Raw genomic sequence first — 12644 nt, 5'->3', positions numbered from 1 at the left:
AGAAAAAATGTATTGAACTTTGAAAAATCGTGCTTCGAATAATGTTAAAGATAGAAACATAAAATACCGGTTATATGGTACATTTAACACATGGTATTATCCATGTTATCATCGATACTCTCTAGAAAATCTTTCAGAATATGCGATAACGTATAAATCGAGTCAAGACACTAATCGCTATGAGCACTTTCCCGATGCGCGTGTTGTTCACTGGTTTCCGTTATAAATGGGATCCATAATAGTACTTTTTCGAAGCATCAGTTCTTGTTACATAAAACGTAAAACGTATGGAGTTGCCTTACTATACTCGATGTAATTTTGATTGATTAAAAAAGATCATTTAAAGAAATCTAACCTGACGTATGACCTGTTAATGTTACTGCAAACATTTGCGTTTCATTTGAAAACGTAATTTTCTGTCGACAAACTATATCTAATAATGTTTGATTGTTAGGTATTATATATCACCGTAGGTTGTTGAAGTCAATTTTGTGGCAATATCGCACCGAATGATGGACTACACTGAGATATATTTGCTAAAAGATAAAAACAATCCGTTTACGTATATTAAAGAACAAGTAGAATATGAAAGATATATAGATAAAGAGAATGAAAGACATTGAAGAGACACACGGATTCTAGGATTGATCCATGAAGTGGTGGTTGATGATTTATAAAATATAAATCTCTACTTCTGATGTTAGCATTTACTCCCATTCATCCGATATAAGGCCTAAAGTATCGCCAGCAGCCGAAAACTTTTCATTCTACACCTGAGCGAGTACTTGAGCAACATTCTGAACTGCAATAGTTTTTCGTAGATCTTTCCATGCTGTGGTTAGCATCAGACAGCTAAAATATGAGGTCAACGAGAAATTTATTGAAAAAGAACTTTTCTCTCTCTCTATTTCTCTCTCTCTCTCTCTCTGTCTATCTTTCTACCTAACTCTCCTTCTCTTTTACGTTCTACCTCACTTGCATCCTTTCTGCGCATCCTTCTCTATCGTACGCGTCACGGAAAGAACGAAGGCGCGTCACGATACGTAAGTACATGGTTACTCCTATGTAATAATCTCGTTCTAAAAATAATTCTATTCAAAAGACACGAAAAGGGGTAACAACGAACCCCATGACTGATAACTATATAAGTTTTAATGCGAGTCGCTTACACTTTCATTTCGAGGCGAGAAACTAAACCCGTTTTATGAGTAAAAAGCACTTTCAGCTAATAGTTTTCTAAGCAAATACGTAGCAAATTCCTCCTCCATCGAAACTCACTCCTCCTTCAAATTAAAGAACTCTTACATTTCCAAACATAATAGACCTATAGAAAAGAAATGAAATATATATATATATATATATATATAGAGAGAGAGAGAGAGAGAGAGAAGAGAGAGAGAGAAAGAGAGAGCATACCTTGAAATGGCGAACGACTTTTTATAAAAAAACTTTGTGTAGTTCATTAAAGATGACGTTTAACTTTGAAAACAACATTTAATAATTTTCTATTTTTAACCGTTTAAATAATAAAAACCGTCCTATTTTTTCTCACACTTTTTTTTTAGTCATGAAATAAAGCTCCTGCATGATCTCCCGTATCGAATTTACAATAAAAATAGCGTACGAATTTTCAATAAAAGTTTATTTAAAAATACACGAAAATCAGGGCTTGATCTCGTGGACAGGGTAATCCGATCTCACAGAGGAGAGTTATTCGTAATTTTAATTCAAAAAAATCATCCTGTATATGCAGATCAATTGAAAATTTATTCCGATCACAATTTAATAACCAACCATACAATACAAAAAAAATTAGCCTTAAATCCCTTTCGCATTTTTGAGAGATAATATCTGACAAAGACATGTCCGTGACAATGTCGTATGACGATAAATTGTTGATTCGATTATAGTTAACTGACGATGCACATACACACATATATACATATTCTATCGCATCCGTGTCGAACAAGAAATGTTTTGCCGAAATGAATGCAGCACAATCGTTAGATCTCTATAAAAATGCTTTAAAAAGCATTAACATGAATACAGTCATGTATAATTTAGATAAACATTAATTAATAATCGTTTAACTAAGAAAATTAATTAGATAAAAACTCGTTGTCTAATACTAAAGTGAGATAAATAAAACTGCAAATGTGAAAATGATAAAAATAAATAAATAAATAAATAAAAATTAAAAAGAAAAAAAAAGAACAAGATGAAAAATTGGACTCGTAATCAGTTTGGCGATCACCGGTGTGTTAAGATCTAAAATGATCTATAGAGAACCGTGTCGCGTTTGCATTCACGGTTCATTGGTTTAGGATATTTTTATGTTAAAGCTACGATAGAAACTAACATAAGAGTGAAAAATAAAAGTTACTCTCACTAGAATTGGTTATCTAGTAAGCCTCGCTGCTTCAATATAAACACTTCCATTACAAAACAATATATATCTACGCCCCTCTCTCAACACTCTCTCTCTCCTCTCTCTCTCTCTCTCTCTCTCTCTCTCTCTCTCTCTCTCTCTTTCGTATTCTTACAAAGTATTTACGTTTATATTAGAACTATGATAAATGATAAAAGCAGTTGAAAGTGTAGAAAAAAGCATAGAAATACATTCTATTGTCTTATAATGAAAGTATTTATATTTAAATAACGAACAGAATATAGCTTACTCGATGACCAATAATAAGAAAAAAAGCGAAAATCAAATATTATTTTTTCTTTCGCTATTATCGCCGTTCTTATCGTTGATATATACATAATCTTAATAAGATAATGGATATGGATAAATTTATAAATAATAAATTAGAATAATTAAAAAAGAAACGTTATTGAATAATAAAAGAAAAATTATTGAATCTTCTTTATGAATTTAAAAAAATCCAAATAACCATAACAGTTTTAGATAAGTTTTTATGGGATAGAGTAGCATTTTATATATATATATATATATGTATGTATATATATATATATATATATATATATATATATATATGTAGGTACTCTTCCTCTCATTCAATTCACAGTACTTTCCCTTAAGGACTACATACCACTATAGAGTATATTTAAAAAATAAAAAAAAAAGAAAAAAGAATTAGTTCACCTTTGCGAACCCTTAAACAACTTTGTAACTATAGTATTATCACAGCTCTACTACATAACATAGTAAAGAAAGATATATTTGAACTTCTATCACAGCTTCCACATAAACATATCCTTACCAGTCAACTCAAAGTTTGAACTTTGAAGCTTGCTACTTCTTTATGTCGTGGACGATATGGTTTGTTACTACTTTTCAGGAGAGAACGCTATATTTCTAGTAAGTCGGACTTATGATAATATATACTCACGAAGCCAAAACAATAACGTTGCTTTCGATACATCATCAAGTTTTAACATTCGCTACGAGTGGAACTTGCTTACCTATTTCCGAAAGGAAACAACGCCACCTGTGTATTAGAATGTTAATCAGATGACAGATCGGTATCATTCAGATCGACAGTAGATATCATATAACCAAATAATTACAAAATACGCCAAGAAATCTCTTATTACTACGAAAATAATATAGCGGCGTTGTCACCATCATTGTCTCTTCATCGTTCTACAAAACGTTATAATATCGTAGTTCTATTGCAAATATAACCGTGACCATTACGGATCTCTTTTCAGTGACTACACATGCTTAAAGACCAGCGGACATTAATGATCCAAATCTTTTCTCGAGTTATATTGTTCAGCCAATATTCATGTTCACGATAAATTCTTGTTAATTTAATTATTTTGATAAAATGATAAAATCCGAAAATCCTTAAATATCAATATCGTCGTTAGTGAAGTGCAAAGATCCAATTTATATTACAAATATATAATTGAAAATCGCACAAATATAAGAGTAAGTGACCGCCACAAATGTATCCGTAATAATCCACATCCATCGTGTATATAAATATATTAATGAAAAATTATTTCGCTAATAATTTCAGAATAATATAGTATTTGCATAGATCCGTTTGAAATATTATTTGAGTTCACAATAGATTTCAATCACGATCAATACTATTAAATGTATAATATTCTTTTTCAGAACTTTTCAATATGAGAAGTTTACGGAAATTCACAAACTATAGTAGATGATAATTTGATCCGACTAATCAGACATTTATTTTACATTATTATGAAATAATGTAAATGATGTTTGAATGTCTTTAAAAAAAAAGAAGAAAAGAAAAAAATCATTCTCCAAAAACAGATTGTACGAATTTCTCTAAGAACAGAACAGCGAATAATCTGAGAACTTAAAGTACCATTACTAATATATAACGCGTAGTCTTAAGTTAAGTCATTTCAAACCAATTTTCTGTTGTTTATTTTTCTTTCTATTTCTTTATTTTTCACAGATTAAAAGGGATAACAAGAAAAAAAAAACAAGAAGAACGACGTTGATAGGTCCAGTTAATGTATTCAAGTGAAGCAACGAACGGAAATGAAAAGTAATCCTGAATTCGTTGCAAAGTGACGACATAAAAGTATGCGTAAGTGCTCGAATTAATATTTCAATGACTCGAATGAAAGAATAGAAATACGCGCGTAATAATGCACGCGGCAAAGAGAAAGAAAGAAAAAAGAAAGAAAGACAAAGGAAGATGTCTCATCGGATATTCAAATGATTTAGTTGTACTTATATCGAAGTAACAAATTGAAAATAAACCTTATGCGTATAATAAGAAAAAAAATTCTAAATAATCGTTACAGTCTATATATATACATATAAAAACAACCAAGATGATTTTGAGATCGGTCAAATTTCCGATATGTAAAAGAAATATAATAGACGAATTCGTTGAAAGACGAATTAATTCGAATATATCCAACTAGAAAACTTTTTTTATAGAAATGATCGTTATCATCTAATGTCCTCGTACAAAGGATTCCTAATACAAATATTCATATATATATATATATATATATATATATATATATATATATATATATATATATATATATACGAATAATATACACATATATATAAATATCTCACATATATATGTGTCTACGTTTCTTAACAGAGATTAAATAACAAAGAGCTTTAGTAAACATGGTCATAAACTCATCTTATTTCAAATAGATTATAAACACGCACGATCAAAAACAAAGTCAAAGTTCATTTCGCGAATAACGTACTCGTGCTTTATTATTCTAAACGTTCCTTTGATTTCCATACGTAAATAATTTGAAACTGGAACGAAACATTAGAAATAAATTTAGTAGAATTTTGAATTTTTTTAAATGAAATTCATTCGGTCGACTTGATCGGCACACTTTTCGTGCCAAGGTTCGAAAAGAAAAATGGAGACAAAAAAATGGAAAAGAGTAGAAAGTACACACGCTGTTTCTTCGTAATGTATGCTACTCCTTTTAAAAAGTAAAAATCTTCGTGATGTAGAAATTTTTGATCGAAGGATCTAATGTTAAAATCTTTCTCTCTCTCTCTCTCTTTCTTTTGTTCTCCTTCTTTTCCTTCTTCTTCCTTGACACGAAAATACATATACAATAGCAGAACAACCAAAGGTCATGAAATATTCCTTTAATAAGCACAACAATAGTTTAGGCTTCTGCATTTGAAATACGCAGATCTTTACTGATCTTTCCTCTTTCGGCTTCTCTTCTCTTTACTTTATGTTTTGAAGATTGAAACTTGACAAACTAATTTCTAAAATATAATACAAAATTTTTTTACAAATTGAATTTACTTTACAAATTGCTGGCTCCATTTTCTAACATATTTAGAATCCATTTGTAGGGCTAACAATCTTTAAGAATTTGTAGGCTCGTTCATATTCATTGTTAATAATTTCTTTTCCCAACTTCCACATCCTCTGTAAACTTTTCACGAATTGTTTCCACTCTGAGTAAGAAAAAATAGGTTAAAAACGAATTGTATTACTTCATAAATACTTAACAATACATAGACCTTTCCTATCTTCTAACCATACCATATTTACTATACTTTACTGCTTACTTATTTTTTCCTTTCTATTCTTCTGTATATTTTCTCCATTAATTTTACGTTTCATTTTTTAGCCATCCTTAAAATAAGTTTCTTTCGATGGATTTTTTTCATGACCTTTGCTATGTAAGAAAAAATATTATTAAAATATATATTAAAGAATTTCATATAAAAAATTTCATAATAATGATTTAATATATAATTTAATATAACTTGGTTCGAATGATTTACATTCACAAAAGAAAAAATCCAAATAGAAATAATATCAAAAGAATAAAATTAACAAATATTCTCTCCAATTAAAAAATTTTAAACAGGATTATTACAATAAGAGTGATAAATCATTTTTTAATCCTAAAAATCTTTATGGGGATTCATTTTTTCTTATCTATTTGTCCGTACAAATAACCACTGGTATTAAAGAAACACCTGGGATTAAGAAAACCGATGGTGAAAAGACGAGAAAGCTACGATAAATCGAAAGAAAGTCATTTCTTTTTTCCACATTAATAAATAACTAATTATTTCCATTGCGTCTTAATAACTTTCTAGGAGGTCATATTGTCATTAGCGTGTAATACATCACACGTAATTCATCGCATCGTAATACAAAAATGTTGTTTCACGTAAATGTAAACGCATAAACATCTTTGCAATCTTCTTTAATATCGCAATCGCGTTTTAATAACTCGATGTGTTTCTACAGTTGATTAACGAAAGTTTCCGATGAACTAGGAGTACAGGAATATGGATGTTAGGTGACTTGATCTTGATACCATAAAATATTTCAACAGTGAAAATTCTTCAATCTTGTCTTAACGTAATCGTGATCGATTAAAGGGAAACGTATTTATAGGAAATTTAACATTTGAAAAAACAAAAATTTCTTCGTAATTCTATATACCTGCTATTAATACTACTACGAATTATAATTGCTAATCCTAAGAATTATAGCTACAAATACATTTTCCTGGAAATTGATGTATTTCTGATAGAAAAGAACATGAAAATTAAACAGTACAGAAAATTATTAATTTAGAAATTATTCGAGCAATCCATAGACATACACAATATCGTCATAATAAATAATATCATTAGCATAATATCGCAATAAAATGCTTGGTCGGAGAGACGGAATTAGTACAAAATATTAAAAACTCAAGCACATTAAGTTATATAAATAAAAAATATGCTCCCTAGTTCGGTGAAAAGTAAAAAAAAAGATAAATAAAAGAAATAATAATTTATTGTCAGAACATATTATAAAAAGTCTTAATTTTGTATGCCAGTTTTTACAACTTTAAATTTAAATTTATTTCAAACGATTAATAATAACATACATTGTCTTTATGATAGTTCCTATTCTATTAACTATCATTCTACATATTAGCTGAAATCACTCGTGACTAGACAGAATAACCGTCAAGTTATTTCCACGAATTCGAGAGGCATAACAAATATAATGTTAAAAAACATGGAAAAATTATTTCTTTATAAAAATTTGTTTTCTTTTTTCATTTTCATAATTTTATAATTCAATATATACAGTATACTATTTAAACGAATATAATAGTACGTGTAATAATAATTTGAGGGAGTAAAGTATTTTAAGAAAGTACTTTAATTTATCTATATGTTTAAAAGGAATACACACTATCGGTAGATTTATATTTACATTCATTAGAAATGTATTTATATAACATTGCCAGACTTTATATTACAATATGAACAAATAATGTATCACCATTTAACTTAATCGCAAATTTCGGAAACGACCACCTGAAATATGATGGACATTGATATTGAGGACGATCTTTATATTAGTTTTTTAAATGATCCTTCGATTGAGGATCTTCTGATTCTCCACATGATGAACTTCCAAGCGGTATACCAAAATACGGAGGGCATTTTACTCGACTTTATAAAATTCATTTAGAAAATTTTGATGAAATTTCTTCATCGAATGTATCTTCTGAGAAAATTTATCAACGATCAAATTTATATGCTTTGCCTATTCTTCAGCTAGTACAATTTATTCTCGTTAGAGAAGGAGAATTTTTTTCGGTCGGATGATCATTCTATCCTTCCTAAGGATGATGAGAACCAGCAATTACTTAGATTCAACAGAACCAACGAATTTCTATTAGGAAATGTTCTATATGGAAAATCAGTAAGATAGGAAAATCAGTAGAGATAGGAGTATTGTATACTATCTTCTATAATATTTAAACCGTTAATCAATTGACTGCAATATTAACCATGACAAGCGCCATATTAATAAGTGAAGGGTGGATAGCCATTATTAAAACGAAAATAAGATTCTTCGAAGAGAATCATCGAGAAGGAATCGTTGTTTTCTGCATTGCGTTTATCGATTCGACGTTCGACGTTCTAATTTCTTCTTGATTATTCTCTACTGTCGATCTTTTTCTTGATCCACGTTTTGTGCAATACTGTGATCAACAATAGATTTGTTGAATTCTGGACATTCGATATCATCAACGTTAAGTGAGTATATTTTCTTAAATGTAATTTGAGTGATAATATTGCATTATATAGTAAGTGAGCTAATTTATACTACTGAATATTTAGTGAAATTTTGAATGGCTATTTAACATTGTATTGTATATGTGAAAATAAAAACATTCGTCATATTAGAATGGTTTATAACCAAAATGATTTGTTAAATAATATTCAAAATGGTGCTGAATAATCTATTACGAATTTATAATTGGGATCCGTAAGTGGTTTGTCATCTTTTATATCGACGATGTTACAAAATTCTTTATAGTTACAGCAATGAGTTTGGCATTCTTTGTATCGAAATGTTTTTCCTCTTCGCTGGGAATTTATATCGATGGTAGAAATTTATGGTAATTGGCAGTAATTGGCGATTTATTTTCCTGAACTATGTAAAGTAGTATCGTTTCGTTCTTAAAATATTTCTGGAATTCTTTTAATGTCTCTGTCTACGCCAATACTTTGATTATCGAAATTGTTGTTATAATAATTAAATATGCTCGAGAATACTCGCTCTACAAAAACAATAACCAGTTTAAAATCTATTATTTATCTATTAAACTATCGCGTAATGAAAACATGCATTAAATAAGTAAAATTTGTATACTAATATAATATTATTTTTATTATTTGTCTAATAATTAAAATAGTTAATTTCGTTAATATTAGTTTATATAGGTTTTCTCATAAAACAATGTCTTTCAACGTACCCGATTAAATTCACTATGGCACAAATTAGATATGGAAATTTTATGCATTATTCCAGATAGACATGGATTTATGACAGTAATCATCATTCCTTTTAAGATCGTCAATTGGTTTAAATTCGGTGAATAATATCGATAAGTTATATTCATTAAAAAGAATTATTCATTGTGCGTTATGAAGAGTATTGTTAGAATTTATATTATTTGGATTCTCTTGGGAAAGGTTTCGAGTTAATGAACTTCGTTAGACTACGCCTACCATAAAAAGAATGAAAACATCGTTTGCATATCGAGACGATATAATGAACGACGCTAAATATGACTATAGTCTGGAAAATTACAGTAATTAATTCTATTGGATTATAATATAGACAACTGTGGTAAAAGTAGTTCAGATCGTATAGTGTTTTATCTGAGTAAGTTTAAGAAGAAAAATAAAATGCTCGCGGAAACTTGTTATACAACTTATAACTAAGAATTATAGCTACAAATGCTTTATTCGGTGATATCATTTCCGACAAAAAAGAACATGAAAATTAAACAGTACAGAAAATTGTTAGTATAAAAATTACTAGAACAGTTCATAGACATAGCACAATCTCGTCATGATTTATAATATCATTAGCATAATATTGTAATGATTAAAAATATTTACTGAGAAGGACGAGGTTAGTACATAATATTAAAAGCACACGTACATTACTTTATATAGATATTTTTAAAATAGTGTTTCGTATAATCTGATTGGTGATATTATGGTTCTGTAATTGATAATCTTCTAAGCGATCTTCCAAGATACAAAGAGAATTGGAGTCGATCTTATAAAATTCGTTTAGAAAATGCTGATATTTCTTCTTTGAATGTATTCTCCGAAAAAACTTATCGTCGATCATTTATATGCCTTCCCTGTTTAGCATAATACCAGTTGCTTTTGTTGATTTAGCTAAACTTTTTCACGAGCAAATGATCATCGTTCCAAGGAAGATGAGAAATTACGTAGATTCAATGGTACATTTCTTATATTTTTTTTTTCTAATGGGAAATGTTCTAGGATAAGAAGGTTCAGAACAGATTAAACTATACATACAATGATCTGTAATTTTTAATCCATTGCTAAACCATTAATTATAATAATTAATCAAAATAATTAATCAGCTATATTAATAAGTAAGAGTCAGATAGACATTATGATAACGATTATTAGATTTTTAGAAGAGAATCATCTCGAAGGAGTTATCGTTTTCTGCATCGTGTTTTTGTTCAATGTTCTTTCTCAACTATTTTTGTGCTATACTATAATCAGGAACAGATTTAATAAACGGTCAATATCATCACCGACAAATGAGTATATTATAATTTTAGTGATAATATTCCATTATATAGTAATTCTCAGTATGTCTATACCGACAAATATTTAATGAGATTTCAAATGACTATTTAGCATTGAATTGTTTACGCATTAATAAGAACATTTGATTATTCGGTTTTGAACCGAAATAATTTTTTAAATAATATTTCAAATGGTTCTAAATAATTTATTACGAATCTATAATTAGGATCCGTAAGTGGTTTGTCATCTTTTGTATCGATTATATTACAAAATTCCTTATAGTTACAGCATTGAGTTTGGCATTATTTGTTTCGAAATGTTTTTACTCTTCCTTGGGAATTTATGTCGATGGTAATAGAAATTTACGGTAATTGGTAGTAATTGGAGATTTATTTTCCTGAATTAGGCAAAGAACTATCGTTACAGACATTTCTGTCTCTGTCCATTCCAATATTTTGATTATCGAAATTGTTGTTATAATAATTAGATATGCTCGAGAATACTTGCTCTACAAAAAAAATAGCCTATTTGAAACCTATTATTTACTTATTAAACCTAACTCTTAATGAAAACATGTATTAAATAAATAAAACTTTTATGCTAGTATAATATTATTATCATTTAATAATGAATTAAATTAATTAAAAATTTATTAAAATAATTAATTCCATTAATATTAGTTTATATAGTTTCTCTCATAAAATAATATCTTTCAACATATCCGTTTAAATACTCTGCGTCAAAAATTGAACAGAGAAAAATGTATCCATTATTCCTGATAGATTTTTGTAATATTATTCAAATCCATTAAAGATCATCAATTTGTTTAAATTTGGTGAATAATATGGATAAGTTAATATTCATTTAAAAAATCATTTATTGTGCGTTTTCGAATAGTGTGTTAGAATGTATATTATTTGGATGCTGTTGAGTATGATTTCAAAATAATAAACTGTAATTTGTATCTGAGACAGTTCCGATCATAAGAAATATCATAATAATTACTAGCATATCCATCCAATAATATTCGAGAATCGTTGTATTCATCTCCTAATCATACTTTTCTCTGAAAAAAGTGAAAAAAGAATCAGTTATTTTTTTTTCGATGATCCAGAAAATTCCATTGAAGATAGAAAAGCGACATTTTATAGATTGAAAAAGAGAAAATATTGCGAACGATAGAACACGAGGAAGATTGAGAGAGTGAGAAGAGTATCTACTTATGTATATATGTGTGAAAATAGGTATACATGAAAGCTTACTAACACGGGACAATAATTTAAGAAATGAAGAAAAAATAGAAAATGAGAGATTCTTACGATTACTACAGTTCTATCAGTATTATTCCGAGTATGGTTGAAGGATAGTGGGAATATTATTGCTCTTTTTCAATTTATTGCTACTAATTTTGAAGGAACATTGTTGAAAAATTTTAGTAGTTTGAAAGGGCATTGTTGAAAAATTTTTTAAATAATATCTAGGAAAAAAATATTCTTAATCGAATAGCTACACTCTACATATTGAAATCTTATATTAGAAGTACAAATATGTTAAATCAAATACGAAAAAGGATAGTTTGAACAACTTGAAGGTTAAATCTATTGCCGATGATATATAAGCTATAAGTAAACCTACAGTTACCATAAGCTTTGTATACCTCTTTTTTCTATTGGTTAGAAATATCAAAGAAAAAAAAAGAAAAAGTAACATAGGTAGGTCCAGTTGATTTATTTAAACGGAGCAACGATAGAAATGAAAAATGATATTTTTGACTTTTGGTCAAATCTCTTTGTTCCTTACTTTATCTGCGAGCTGAGTGTCATAAAAGAAAGCTCGAGAACCGTCTGTCACGTTTCAAATAGAGAAAAAGAAGTTTTCACTTTCAAACTCATTTTATTTGTTAACATCGAAAAAGGATGAAAAAGAAAGAGTGAGGAATAATAAAATCATCTTTTGTTGATATCACTTATATGATTAAAAAATTACTTGTCTTTTAAAACTGTGATAATAGAAATCGATATTCGTGTCGAAGGTTAAATCAAATGTCAAATTTTCGTAAATAGAAAAGTCG

General features: G+C 28.4%; 1 long non-coding RNA gene across 1 annotated transcript; it reads left to right on the top strand.

Moving 5' to 3' along the window:
• Window positions 1-3538: 3538 nt before the first annotated feature.
• Window positions 3539-12276, top strand: LOC124952602. The gene is made up of 2 exons (XR_007101952.1): window positions 3539-3901; window positions 4407-12276. It is a non-coding gene; the product is annotated as an uncharacterized LOC124952602 (long non-coding RNA).
• The last annotated feature ends 368 nt before the right edge of the window (window positions 12277-12644 follow it).

The sequence above is a fragment of the Vespa velutina genome, chromosome 10 (assembly GCF_912470025.1).
Source record: "Vespa velutina chromosome 10, iVesVel2.1, whole genome shotgun sequence".
NCBI lineage: Eukaryota > Metazoa > Arthropoda > Insecta > Hymenoptera > Vespidae > Vespa > Vespa velutina.
Note: the sequence above shows the minus strand (reverse complement) of the source record. Positions and strands in the feature narration are given on the sequence as shown.